Source organism: Onychostoma macrolepis, chromosome 12, assembly GCF_012432095.1.
Source record: "Onychostoma macrolepis isolate SWU-2019 chromosome 12, ASM1243209v1, whole genome shotgun sequence".
NCBI lineage: Eukaryota > Metazoa > Chordata > Actinopteri > Cypriniformes > Cyprinidae > Onychostoma > Onychostoma macrolepis.
In genome coordinates, this window is record NC_081166.1 from 20,513,099 (window position 1) to 20,528,576 (window position 15,478).

At 34.7% G+C, this 15,478-nt stretch overlaps 1 long non-coding RNA gene across 2 annotated transcripts; it reads left to right on the forward strand.

Moving 5' to 3' along the window:
* The first annotated feature begins 11,499 nt into the window (after nt 1-11,499).
* On the forward strand, nt 11,500-12,939 carry LOC131551373 (uncharacterized). 2 transcript variants are annotated; one of them, XR_009273739.1, is made up of 4 exons: nt 11,500-11,565; nt 12,004-12,077; nt 12,183-12,410; nt 12,521-12,939. It is a non-coding gene; the product is annotated as an uncharacterized LOC131551373 (long non-coding RNA). The 2 variants fall into 2 exon arrangements; XR_009273738.1 differs by having other exon boundaries at nt 12,183-12,396.
* Nucleotides 12,940-15,478: the final 2,539 nt, after the last annotated feature.

Below are 15,478 nucleotides of genomic sequence, written 5' to 3' on the forward strand. Positions count from 1 at the left end.
GAAAGTCTTGATTATGATTTCAAGAGGTCTTAAATTTGGAGACGGAAAGACTAGAATTGCGATTATGGCTGAATATGATGATTAAACTTCAAAAGGCTATGATTTCATTTCATGTTCTGTCTTTACCCGGAAAACCGTTATATTTCAGCCAAAGGCGACACCTGCTGGCAGAGAATGAATCAGTTAACAGGTTAAACTAGCGCGCGTACGAGTTTCACTGCATGATTCAGTCTATTAAAATACATTTAGAATGATCATTAATTTAAGCTATGGGCGCAGAAAATGTATAGCCTATTTTTATACCATTTCATATAGTTAATATCACATGAAGTGTGTCATTTTTTTTTTTCTCCAAAAATCAGCATGATTACAAATGTGATATTGATTTTATGCAACAGTTCAATAAACAAGAAGTTAATATTAAGAGACTTACGTTTTAGACACCATATTTCCTGCTTTTGCTCTATTTCACCAACAAAAATAATTCCAAACACAGCCACAGAGCTGATTTGCATCTCTGAGCAGCATGAAGGCGATTCGTTCCTGAATGAATCAACCTTTTAAATGATTCGGTTCAATCGCAATGACTCCCTTGTCAACGCTGACTTACTGCTACCTATTGGCCATTTTAATTTCACATTTAAAATAATTTTAAACATCAGTTTTTAACGTTTTATGTTTCAGATATCAAAACATTATTTATGCATTTGTAGCTGCAGTTTAACATCTGTGTCCTTCCGAGCTGCATTAAACAGTGTGTAAATACATCTAAATGCCTCTTCATATGCATTGCAAAGATAAATTTTGTTGATACTGATTTTATTTGCTTGGTAACAACCCAAATGCAAGAATTTGACTCAAAAGATGATGCACACTTAAAGGTAAAAATGCCCATAAAACTTGTTGGAAGAGATTCATTTCTATTGCTGCTGTGAACTGACCACACAGAATATGAAGAATATAGAAAAAATTCAGGAGTCAGCTGTCCACGGTAATCTTTTAGACATCAGCACAATAACACACTCAGCAAAATATCGTCTAATTATTATCGATAAAATCCCATAAAATATCAAGATATAATTTTTTTTTTTTGCCAATTTTGCACACCCCTAATTCATGTTATTTAATTTATATAATAATTTATTGATAATTGTTAAAATCAATATTATTAATACTTTTGACTTATCCATTTTCTTAAAAATTGTTTAAAGGCTGAAATGTAAAGTTTATCATTTTACAAAACTTTTTGTTTTTGTGAAAACTTGTTTCTGAATTGTAAATTATGCTTTTTACAGGTTAATATGGTACTATAGACATTATAGAATCTTCTCAGTCTGATCAACTTTGCCTCTAGGATCACTGCTGTCAATCAAACTGTTCTTTAAGTATTTGAGATTATTTTAAAAAACATGCTTTTTTCAATTAGCCTTCAGTTTTTAACTCAAAATCAACCAAATCAGTGCAGTACTGTTCTCTAGACTCTCTAGTTCAATAATTATCAAAACAATTTTGAACATTCGCATTTGGACAACTATAAACCATATTATAGTCTATATTATAGTCTTATAATATGTTATTTACATCGTGTACCCAAAGGCCTATTAATACTAAAACAAAGCCCACTGTGTAAAACTGTGTAAAATGATGCATAATTTCATTCTAAACAAGCATGCAAAATTGAAGAGAGATTCGGCAAAAAATAACACTAATAGTTATGAAGTTTATAAACACAGTGTTGTAAGAGAAAATGCTATTTATAACCACTAGATGGTAGCGGAAGACCACTAATGAGCTTATTAAACTCTAAAACAGTAGTGTTCATAGGTTTTCTTATAGAGATATTATAAAATCACTGTTATAACATTTAAAATCACATTTAATTCAAGTTTACCATTTTGTTCATACATATCAGATTTTACAATTTTGCCATATGATCACAGAGAAACCTGAAAATGACGATATAAACTCTTAAAAAGAGAAGACTTGCAAAAAATATTATCAACTGTCATTTATTTCAAATATCTATATCTGCAACAAAATATGTGTATGTGTATATCATTTGATAGATCTCCTCATAATGAACAAATTTGCCTCAAGAACTACTGCTGTCAATCAAATCGTTCATTAATTATTCACAAATATGTTAAAAACCTACTTTTGCAAACTAGTCTCTGGTTTTTTGCTCAATCTCAATCAAACCACTGCAGTAATAATCTCTGGACTCTCTAGATCAATAATTATCGAAAAAATGTTTAATTTTGTCCTTTGGTTAGCTATAACTGGCTCATTTAAAAAAGGGGTGTGGCCACACATACCCAAAAGCCTATAAAACCTAAACGAAAACTCGAAACTTGTTGAAAACGTGTCACATAACTCTTAACAATCGTGCAAAGTTTCATGGAGATTTGACCATAGGTGGCGCTATAACAGTTAAAAAAGCCTCAAAAACACAATATTTCTATTGAAAATGACCTCAAATTTTAGAACATGGTCATATATTCACATAAACACTAGATCTTTATATCATATGATAGATCTCCTCATTCTGAACAACTTTGCCTCCGGGACTAATGCTGTCAATCAAATCGTTCATTAAATATTCTCAAATATATTAAAAACCTACTTTTGCAAACTAGACCCAGGTTTTTTGCTCAATGTCATTCAAACCACTGCAGTAATACTCTCTGGACTCTCTAGATAAATAATTATCAAAAAAATGTTGAATTTTGTTCTTTGGTTATTTTTAACGGGGTCATTTAGTAAAGGGGCCTGGCCAAATATACCCCAAAGCTTATAAAACCTAAAGGAAAACTCGAAACTTGGTGAAAACATGTGTCACATGACTCTTAACAACTATGCAAAGCTTAATGGAGTTCGGACTATAGGTGGTGCTATAACAGTCAAAAAGGCCTCCAAAAACACTATTTTTCCATAGTAAATGACCTCAAATTGCAATAAAATGTTCATAATATTCACTTATACACTATATCTTCATATCATACAATAGATCTTCAAGTATTGTTCTTTAAGTATTTGAGATTATTTTAAAAACCTGCTTTTGTGAACTAGCCCTCAGATTTTAACTGAAAATCAATAAAATCAGTGCAGTACTATTCTCTAGGCTCTCTAGGTCAATAATTATCAAAAAGAAAAAAAGTTGATCATTTGCATTTGGACAACTATAAAACGGTCATCTTATAATATGTTCTTTACATAGTGATAAACCACTATAATAGTTATAAAGGTTAAAAACAGTGTTGTATGAGAAATTGATATTTATAACCACTAGATGGCAGCGGAAGACCACTAATCTGTTTATTAAACTCTCAAACAGAACTGTTCATAGCTTTTCTCATGTAGATATTATAAAATCACTGTTATAACATTTAAAATCAAATTTAATTCAAGTTTACCATTTTGTTATGTCAGTTTTTACAATTTTGCCATATTATGATCACAGAGAAATATAAACTCTTAAAAAGAGAAGACTTGCAAAAACTATTGTCACCTATCATTTATTTCAAATATCTATATCTGCAACAAAATGTGTGTGCATGTATGTCCATGGATGAGTATTTCTCTATTGTCTATTTGCCTATTGTCCATTTTCAATGTGCTTGACTGCCAACAATAGATCCAGGTAGCCTAGACCCTAAAAGCATACTACCTTAGGCCTCAAAATGCTTGAATTTATCGCCCTGTTATCGCTGCTTGCAGCTATATTTATTATTAGGGGTTCGAGCACGAAGTGCTGAAACCCTATTGTAATTGTTAGGATTTTTATTATTATTATTATTCTGCCCTAAAACGAATCGTGCAGCCCAAACCGTAAGTCGTAGAAACTTGAAACTTGGTCAGATTGTAGAGCTCAGTCAGTGAAGAACGTATCAAAGTCTCAGCCCAATCGGCCAAACGGGGGCGCTACAGCACAAAAAACAAAAATTTTAGACATTTTTGTCCGTAGCTCGTACACCGTTTGTCGTAGACTCAAAAACTTTACATCGTTGCAATCCTTGGGTCAGCACAAACAAAAGTGTATATGCAAGTTTTTCGCTCTACGATGCTCCGTTTTTCCGCAAAATTGACCTATATCCAAAACCTACTTTTGCGAACTAGTCCTAGGTTTTTCATCCGATCGGAACCAATCCACTGCAGAAATATTGTCTGGACACTGAATATCAAAAATTATCAAAAACGAAACAGTACGTCGATTAGCGTCTATGCTAACGTTAGCCAAATGTTATTTGAAGCATAACTCTGGAACGGAATGAGATATCTGCACCAAACTCGGTACTCATGTTTATGAGCTCAATCTTTGGTCAAATAAAAAAAATTGCGATGCTCTGCCACTTGGTGGCGCTGTAATACTGAAAAACATAAAAACAGTTATAACATATAATATACCGTTAGTCCGATCGACTTGAAATTTGGTATGCAGCCTCTTGGTCCGAAGGGGCACGTGTGCATATGAGGTCATTCGCGTATCTCAAAAAACATGGCCGCCATTGCCCAAACAAATTTAAGCACCTATTTGACAAGGTTAACGGAGGTCGATCGGAACGAAACTCATTGGGCATGTTCGACTCAAGGCCCTAAAGGTCTGTAAGAATTTTGAAAGAAATCGGCCACTAGTTGGCGCTAACGAGTTTTTTGGCTCTGTAATCACGTGGCGTTTAATATATCCACACAATATGCATATCCTTTGATAGATCTCCTCATGATGAGCAACTTTGCCTCAAGAACCATTGCTGTCAATCAAATTGTTTATTAATTATTCAGAAATATGTTAAAAACCTACTTTTGCGAACTAGTCCCTGGTTTTTCGCCCGATCGGAACCAAACCACTGCAGTAATATTCTCTGGACTCTCTAGATAAATAATTATTTATGATAGTTTAACAGTTTCATTTCTATGTGTGTGTGTTTGTATGTCTGTGTCTGTGAGCCTATTGTCCATTTTCAATGTGTTTAACTGTCGGCTATGCGTCCAGGTTGACCTAGACCCTGCAAATATACCGCCTTAAGGCTCGAACCCCGGTAATCGCTGCTTGCAGCTATATTTATTATTATTATTATTATTATTTTTCTGCAGTAAAACTGATCGTGCAGACCAAACTGTAAGGCCTAGAGACTTAAAACTTGGCCAAAAGTTAGAGCTCAATTTGGGGAGAACCTATCAAAGTCTCAGCCCAATCGACCCATAGGTGGCGCTATAGCGATCAAAAGTGTGAAAATGCTAATAACTCCTAAACCGCTTGCCGTAGACGCAAAATTTAAACTTTTTTGGAATCCTTGGGTCAAGGATAATTCCAAATGGTCACTGTGACTTGGGGTCTACGAGGTCCTGTTTTTCCACAAAATTGAGCGATATCTAAAACCTACTTTTGCGAACTAGTTTTATTTCTATTTGTGTGTGTGTGTTTCTGTGAGCCTATTGTCCATTTTTGATGTGTTTCACGGTCAGCTATGCATCCAGGTTGGCCTAGACTCTAAAAGCATACCACCTTAGGCCTTAAAATGCTTGAACCCCGGTAATTGTGCTTGCAGCTATATTTATTATTATTCTTCCCTAAAACTGATCGTGCAGCCCAAACCGTAAGACCTAGAGAGCTGAAACTTGGTCAGATTGTAGTAGTCTTGACCGCTACTCAGATCCAAAGACTCGCCCCAATTGGCCTAACAGAGGCACTACAGCGCCAAAAACGATAATTTCAGACATTTTTGGCCGTAGCTCGTACACCGTTTGTCGTAGACTCAAACATTTTACATCGTTGCAATCCTTGGGTCAGATTTTCTCTACGACGCACGGTTTTTCCGCAAAATGAGCCATGTCCAAAACCTACTTTTGCGAACTAGTCCTAGGTTTTTCGCCCGATCGGAACCAAACCACTGCAGAAATATTCTGTGGACACTGAATATCAATAATTATCAAAAAAAAGTTGAAATTTCCAATTTCGCACGAAACGGTACGCAGAGAAGCGTCTATGCTAACGTTAGTTAAATGTTATTTTAAGTATAACTCTTGAACGGAATGAGATATCTCCACCAAGCTTGGTACACATGTGTATGAGCTCATTCTGTGGTCAAATAAAAAAAATTGCGAAGCTTTGCCACTTGGTGGCGCTATAAGACTGAAAAAACATAAAAAAGCTATAACTAGGCAACCGTTGGCCCGACCAACTTGAAAACTGGTATGTAGCATCTTGGTTCAAAGGGGCAGGAGTGTCTATGAGGACATTCGCGTATCTCAAAAAACATGGCCGCCATTGGCCAAACAAGTTTAAGAACCTATTTGACACGGTTAACGGAGGTCGGTCGGAACAAAACTCGGTAGGCATGTTAGACTCATGGCCCTAAAGGTCTGTAAGAATTTTGAAAGAAATTGGCCACTAGTTGGCGCTAACGACATTTTGTGGCGTTGTAATCACGTGGTGTTTCACACATCCACACAATATGCATATCATTTGATAGATCTCCTCATAATGAACAATTTTGTCTCAAGAACCATTGCTGTCAATCAAATCATTCATTAATTATTCATAAATATGTTAAAAACCTACTTTTGCAAACGGAAGAAATTGAAATGGCGTTAAAAAGAAAATAAATAAATAAACCTTGAGCTGTTAACATATTATATATGTTGTACATATATAATATGTTAACAGCTCAAGGTTTATTTATTTATTTTCTTCTTAGCGCCATTCCAGCATCTAAGGCTATATTCATGGTGAGAACCAGTCAACCTACACAAGTTGATCTATACAAGTCTTCTATCTTTACACACGTTTGTGGACAATTTAGACACTCCAACTAGCCTAACATGAATGTCTTTGGGCTGTGGGAGGAAACCGGAGCACCTGGCACAGGGAGCTCAAGGTTTATATATACTGTATATCCACTGTTATATGAAGTATATGGTATATGAAGAGTTCGTTTGTAAGAAGAGATAACTCTGTTTTTGTTAATTTTCATATTGTGTTAGTGTTTTTTGTAGTTATATAAAATTTCATGCTGTATTACATGTATGTAAGATACTTGTAATCATTGCTTTAACTGTATTTTATGGAGATAAAATGATGCCTAAAAGATTTGCACGCGCAGGGTAAGATAAGTGTACACAAGATAGAAAGCGTAAATTAATTCACAAAAAAAGATTTGTAGAAATTTAAATTGCGTTTTAAGTGTAAGAAAAAAAAGATTTGCAGAATTTACTGTTTTTGCAGGTGTAATTCATTTATTGTGAAACTGCAACTTCATTCTTATGTCATTGTGATTACACTTTTGGCATTGTTGTTTCATCCAGATACAGTCAAAAGTATTGCAAGTTTGTGCACAGTGTTTTGCAAGCGAAAATAAATATATCAAGAACTGCAAAACGGATTGACTGCGTAAAACCAATATGTGTGTGTAGAAAACTAAACTGTTGCAACTGTCTAAATTACTTGTTGTATGTATATGGAAAAATGTTCCCCAAATATTCTACGTCTTTGCGCTTTCATTTTTGACATGATTTTTTCAATGATTTCAGATTTGGAAGTGTGAGCTTTAGACGGGTCCTTCTTGTTTCAGCCAATCAAATGAGGCTTTTGCCGATTCTTGATTTATTTGTTATTTGATTGGTTTAATAAACACTCTAGACCTGAGAACTCATCTTTATAGAGTGGGGGAACTATGATGTGGATCGGCTGTTAGCATGAAACCGGTTCCCTCAACAAAAAAGCCAATTGGATTTTTCCATAGCCTTTTGGATTATTGCAAGAAATAAGCGGTGTTCAATAATTGTTCATGAAACTTACATGTTTTGTCATCAAGATAATATTTAAAAAATAATAGGCTATAACTTTGAATTTTGAAGCCTAAACAAAAGTGCCTAAACTTAAAAACTAAACTTAGGCTATAAACGAAGTACAGCACCACGGTCAATTGTCTTCAATGTCACTAACAGCGTAGTCCCAACAACTTAAACTTATTAACACATTCAATGAAAAGGATTTACTCTGTATATATGAATTTTAATCCACACTACATTAACCTTTTCATATAAACTGGAATAAATTTAAAACTAGAGCCAAACTAAAACATGAAATTAGATATTAGTAATAAATAGTATAGTCAATAAATGAAATAATCATAAGTTAAGGACATGTTAAATCACGTATTTCTGCACATTTTAAGATAAGTTGCATAAAAGTCAATAAATTCTTGATTAATATGAATATTTTAATTAAAAACGTGTCCATGTACTATTGAATACAATTGTAGTGCATTTAATTTATTAAATAACAGCAGAGTGAGTGAGGCTTGCAATACTGTGTTTGGGTGAAACAACAGTGCCAAAATTTTATGTGCAGTCAGAAGAATACAGATGATATTCATTTTGCCTTAGCATGAAGTTTCAATTTCACAATAAATGAATTACACTTATAGAAAACAGTAAAAGGTTGCAAATCTTTTTTTCTTAATCTTGAAATGTGATGTACACTTTTATAAATTTGGTTACACTTTATTTTGATAGTCCACTTTAGACATTCTACTAACTATAAGAAATTTTGTAACTACATGTCAACTACAGATTTAGATTTAGATTTAGTCATTTTGCAGACGCTTTTATCCAAAGCGACTTACAATTGGGGAATACATAAAGCGATTCATCTTGAAGAGGCAATCAGACAGACGAAGTGCTTGCAACACCAAGTCTCAGGCATTGTTCAAATAAATACAAACTACCAAAGGAAGGAATAAGTTAAGAGAATTTTTTTTTTTTTTTAGGATGAAGTCAAGTGCTGTCAAAAGAGATGAGTTTTCAGTTGTTGCTTGAAGATTGACAGGGATCCAGCATTCCGGATAGGGGTGGGAAGATAGTTCCACCAGCCAGGAATGGTGAACGAGAATGTTCTGGAGAGTGATTTTGAGCCTCTCTGTGATGGTACCACGAGGCGTCGCTCACTAGCAGATCTCAGATTTCTGGAGGGGATGTAGTTTGTTAATAGAGAGTGCAAGTAAACGGGTGCTGAGCCAGTGGTTGTTCTATATGCAAGCATCAGTGTCTTGAACTTGATGCGAGCCGCGACTGGTAGCCAGTGCAGGGAGATAAAGAGAGGTGTAACATGGGCTCTTTTGGGCTCGTTGAAGACCAGTCGTGCCGTTGCATTCTGAATCATTTGTAGAGGTTTGACTGTGTTAGACGGAAGTCCAGCCAGAAGAGCATTGCAATAGTCCAGCCTAGAAATGACAAGGGCCTGGACAAGAAGTTGTGCAGCATGCTCTGTCAGAAAGGGCCTGATCTTTCTGATGTTATATAGTGCAAACCTGCAAGATCGAGCAGTCTTTGCAATGTGGTCTTTGAAGGTCAGCTGATCATCAAAGATTACACCAAGATTTCTGACCGAAGTTGATGGGGTTATTGTTGATGAACCTACATGTCAACTAATTCTCATTCATTTGCAACTACATGTCTACTAACTCTCAGTAGGGTAGGTTTAGGGTTAGTAGAATAAGTTGACATATACTTGCAAAGTTTCTCATAGTCAGTATGTTGTGAACCCATCAAAATAAAGTGTTAGAAGATATTAAGCAGACAGTCTTCTAATACTCTAATGACTGCTAGTTGACATGTAGTTGCAAAGTTACTTACTGTTAGCAGAATGTCTAAAGTGGACTATCGAAATAAAGTGTTACCATAAATTTTATTGCCCATGCAAAATTAATCTACATTTGCTGTCTTAGGTACACTTTCATAAATCTTACCCTGTGTAAGCGGATGTTTTAGGAAGTGTTTTATCTGCATAGTATTTGTCATTTCTGCTTAAATACAGTTGTTAAATGCTTGTATGATTTGTATTTTCCAAGAACAGTACAGATACTGTGGTATATGGACATTACTTTGAAAGTCATCTTTGATTATTTTTTAATTGTAACAAAGAACTATGCATTTTTTAAATATGTATTGTAAAAAGTATTCAAATTAATAAAAAATAAAAATGATTCTGAGTTTTAGTCAGGTGGACAAGTAAAATCATGTCCTGTCCTGCAGTGTCTCACTACACAGTAGGATGAGTTAGAACAACCTCAACTTGAGGGGAAATGGACAACTTTAAATAACATGTTCATATATCAACAAAACATAAGTTCTATCAGTTTTCTGTGTAATGCGCATGTGCCAGAAACTCTATATCATGACGTACTTTGCTGATGCAAGAAAAGAAGGAGCCCTTGTTTGAACGATTATGGACTTGATGGATTGCGGATAATGAGTAAGTATTCCCTGATTTGTGCTTTTCTTAATGTTAATTTACGCTTGTTTTGTTAGCGCTCGGCGTCGGCGTTTTGATTTCAGGCAATCACGTTTTGCGAACTAATCGGGAGTCACACGCACTGCCAGGCAAACTCGTGTTTATTCACTTTCAGACGTTCCTGACAGACTCCAAATAAACCAATATTTTGGAGTATATGTTACGCCATTAACTCCAAATGTTCACTCAACTGCGACACACTGTGCTGAGAGAACTGATGAAAACGGCTGACACTGATCTCGGATCTCCATTATACTGTGAATTTGGCAAAATGTAAGTTAATTAAAAAAAATAAAACGTACGCCTAAAGTTACTGGAAAATGCAAATGCTATTAGTTATATCAAACAGCATTTTTAACATGATGAGCATGCAACAACTGTTCAGTGAAAACGTAAATGAAATGTGCTATTTAAATGCACAAGCTTTATGAGCTGAATCCTCGTTTCTGTAAAAAGCTAATGAAGACTAGTTAAATTTATATCTATAAGACTTTCAGAGACACGCTAATGTAAGAAACTTTTCCAAGACGACGATGATGGTGATGATTACTATTATTTATGATTACAAATTACTTTATTTGAATGTGTTTGAGCATATTTTTATTCGCTGGGACGATAGAAATGATGTCATTAGGTGAGGACGTAAAAGAACTGGTGAATCGGAAACAAACTGTCCAAAAGAACCGGACTTCCTATTACTACTAAAATTGTGGATCAAGTTAATGTTGATAAATAGATAAAACAGTGTACATATAAGTGACTTTTTAGCGTTTTTTAATCTGATCTAATTATTGTTAATTTTAAGATGTTCTGTGAATATTTCTGTATGTAATGTGTATGTGTACTTGGCTGGAGTTTTATTTTTATTTAATTTTTAAAAAATTTTTAAATGTATTTGCAGGATTAGTACAGTGCAAGCAGAGTGGAAGCACAACTCCGTATCGATGAGGTGGTGTTGCAAGATTTGTAGATTTTCCTCGCCCCAACCAGCGTACCCTAATCACACACTACAAGCTGAAACACTGCCATCAGGCAAGTCACTGTCCACTCCCATGCATCTATAAAGATTGTGTTTGCACATTTAGGAGTGAACTGTCTCTGAAGAAGCATTTAACTTGTGACCATAGTGTGTTCAAGCCTCCTCAAAATTGCTTAAAGCAACATTAAATGTGAACTGTGACCTGTGTGATTTTTATTTTTTACAGTTAATCAGGTCAAAGCGTTATGAGGACGTTCCAGAAATCACTTCAATACTGGAGAGTCTTGACAAGGATGTGAGTCAATTTATTTTAAAGCAGTCTTTCTCTCCTCAAAATGACAATTCTGTGATCATTTACTTACTTTCATGTTTGTCCAAACCCCTATGACCCTTTTTTCTTCTATGGATCATAAAACTTTTCACATAATGACTTAAGAGTAAGTGTCTAAAAAGTAACCTATATGCTTTGTATGTCATATTCCAAGTCTTGTGAAAGCATACAATCTCTTTGTATGATGAAAGCATAAAAATTTCAGTCTTGGTTTACAAAAATGTTTGATTGTATTAGCTTCTACATAAATATCAAACCTCATTAGTTCTTGCAAGTCTTTTGATCAAATGTCATGACACAAGAACTAATGAGGTTTGATATTTATGTAGAAGCTAATACAATGTCATAAATGTAAATGACAATCATCATCTTTGCTAACCTATCCTTTTAAATCCTTTAAAGTGTTGTTACAACCCAATGAATTTAAGGCAAGGTGCCCAATCCTGCTCCTGGGGAGGCAAGATCCTGACAAAAAGGTAACAAACATCTGTTGCTGCACCACATCACTGGTGATTTATTTACAACAAAAGTATACAAGTGCAAATTTGAAATTAATGTTTGTTTTATTTTTTTCTAAAAAGCATCAAAGAGGGGGAGAAAGGATAAACGAATAACGAAAAACAAAGGATTTAATGTATAAATCTGGTACTTCAAGCATCCTATATTTTACCAACAACAAACCAAAGGATGAGGACAGCAGCATTGCTGGGCCTGCCGTGTTGCATGCGAGAGACATGGTGACATGCGAGAGATGTAGTGCATGCGAGAGACAGCTTACCTCGCAAGATATGCGAGGTAAGCTGAAACATGTAAGGCAACACAATGGAAAATTTAACATTAGATCTCTTAATTTGCAGGGGTCTGGGGACTGTATTTGTGTAATTGCTTTTAAGTAATAGTACCACCTTGTTTTGTTTAGATTCTATAGAGCCCAGTGACCGTGAAGACGATGTGATCAAGGGTGTGGTGATTGGAATCCTAGTGGTTGTGGACCTCTCCCAGCGTTCTACAATGACGTTGCCCTGATGATTGAGGAAGAAGTGGTAATGCGTCACCTGAGTGATGTACCTAATGCTTTTCTGAACCTGATGGGCCTGGTGTACGCATTAAACAGGGTTTCTGCAGGATTTTTAAGCTCAAATTTAAGACTTTTTAAGACCTGCACAAATAAAATTAATACCATATTAGCGAGGTAGGGCAATGTCTATAGTACCATATTAAACTGTAAAATGACTGTAAAAAGCATAATTTACAATTCAGCTACAGATTTTCACAAACTTTTATAAAATTATAAATTTTACATTTCAAACTTTAAACCATTTTTAAAGTAAAAAGTATTAATTATTATATTGATTAAAAAAATTATCAATACAATTATTATATAAATTTAAAAATATGAATTAGGGGTGTGCAATATTGACGAAAAATTATATCTTGATTTTTTTTCTGGGATTTTATCGATAATGATAATTACACAATATTTTGCTGAGTGTGTTATTGTGCTTGTATCTTAAAGTACTTTTATTTTAATATTCTTCATATACAGTTTCTTCCCCAGAGCTGTCTCTTTACTGAACTCTAACCCCCGTTGATCCACTCCCTCGTATATTATTAACTCTTCTCTCCTACCTCACATCTGCCTTATTTGCACTACTGAATGTAAATTTTTATTACAGTAACAACTGTTTACTTTTGTATCTTGCACTACCATACCTAAATTGGACTATGCTCATTTGCACTGCCGACTGTTGTTACATGATCAATGTTTACATTAACATTTTGCACCGTATGTCTAATTGTAATACGCAATCACTTCCACTGCACTTTTACACCTTGTTTATAGTAATAGTCATCTGTATATATATTATATTGATAGTACATATCACCTGTAAATTCTGCTTATAGTAATAGCCATCTGTATATTTATTCACTATACATATTCACCTGTAAATTCTGTATATTCATTCACTATACATATTCACCTGTAAATTCTGTATATTTATTCACTATACATATTCACCTGTAAATTTCTGTATATTTATTCACTATACATATTCACCTGTAAATTCTGTTTATATTAATAACCATCTTTCTATATATATTTATACATATATTCAGTACATGTCCTTGTCCTGCACTTATTCAACCATTGTATATACTGCACTTGCTACTATTGCACTTCTGGTTAGACCTAAACTGCATTTCGTTGCCCTGTACCTGTACTTGTGTAATGACAATAAAGTTGAATCTAATCTAATCTAATCTAATTCTGTGTGGTCAGTTCACAGCAGTGATAGAAATTAATATTTTCCAATCAGTTTTATGTGTATTTTTTAACTTTAAGCCATTTTTTCTAAAAGTGTGCATCATCTTTTGAGTCAAATTCTTGTATTTGGGCTGATACCAAGTAAATGAAATCAGTATCATCAACATGTATCTTTGCAATGCATCTGAAGAGGCATTCAGATGTATTTACACACTGTTTAATTCAGCTCAAAGGGACATAGAATGCTAACCTGCAGTTACAAATGCATAAATAATGTTTTGAAATTTGAAACATAAAACATTAAACTGATGTTTGAAATTATTTATTTTTTAAATGAAGATACTTGAAATGTGAAATTAAAACCACCAGTTGGTGGCAGCAATTCACTGTTAATAAGTGAGTCATTGCGATTGAACCGAATCATTTAAACGGTTGATTCATTCAGGAACGAAACACAGCATGTTGCTCAGAGACGCAAAAACAGTGCTGTAGCTGGTTGGAATGATTTTTGCTGGCGAAATAGAGCAAAAGCAGGAAATATGGTGTCTAAAATGTAAGTCTCTTAATATTAACTTTTTGTATTATTGAACGGTTGCATAAAATCAATATCACATTTGTAATCATGCTGACTTCTGGAGAAAAAAAAGCACTCTTCGTGTCATATTAACTATATGACATGATATAAATATAGGCTATACATTTTCTGCCCCCATATCTTAAATTATGTGATCATTCTAAATGCATTTTAATAGAATCGTGCAGAAGGCACTAGTACGCGCACTAGTTTAACCCATGTTAACTGATTCATTCTCTGCCAGCAGGTCTCGCGTTTGGCACAAATATAACTGTTTTCCCGGTAAAGACAGTAAGAGCAGCACCGGACTTTGAACATGCAGCGCTCATGTTTATTTCATGAAATCGTAGCCTGTTGAAGTTTGTTACATTCAGCCATATCGCAGTTCTGGTCTTTCCGTCCCCAAATTTAAGACCTCTTGAAATCATAATCAAGACTTTCTTGTACAATTTAAGACTTTTTAAGACCCCGCGGAAAGCCTGATTAAACCTCGACTACCCAAAGGAAGTACATAGAGGAATTACAATTCACATTTGAAGTGATACAGTGCCTGTTTATTGGAGTTGGGTCAGACTCTTGCACCGCAAGAGTTCACTCTTTGAAGAGCAAGTGGCGACGATAAGACTGAAAACAAACAAAAAAATATACTTTTTCCTTCTTGCTACTGTTTAATTGATGGACTGGTTTAAAGTGTAAGAGCATTGTTGTTTTAATCTCATTGTTTTAAGTGGAACATTGGAATTCCTAAAATTTTCAAACTGACTTTTGTTGTTACCTTATACTGCTTCCTCTTTCCTTGTCATGTTTCTACGATTGGGAATTGAAGACAATTTTTGAACAGTTTAATGTGAAGTTTTTTTAACAAAGCTTATTGTGAATTCTTCATGTGTACTTGTTCCTGCAATGAAAATATCAGACCACAATAAATAGACCAAACCGTAAGTCGTAGAGACTTGAAAGTTGGTCAGATGGTAGACCTCAATTTGGGGAGAACCTATCAAAGTCTCAGCCCAATCGGCCCATAGGGGGCGCTACAG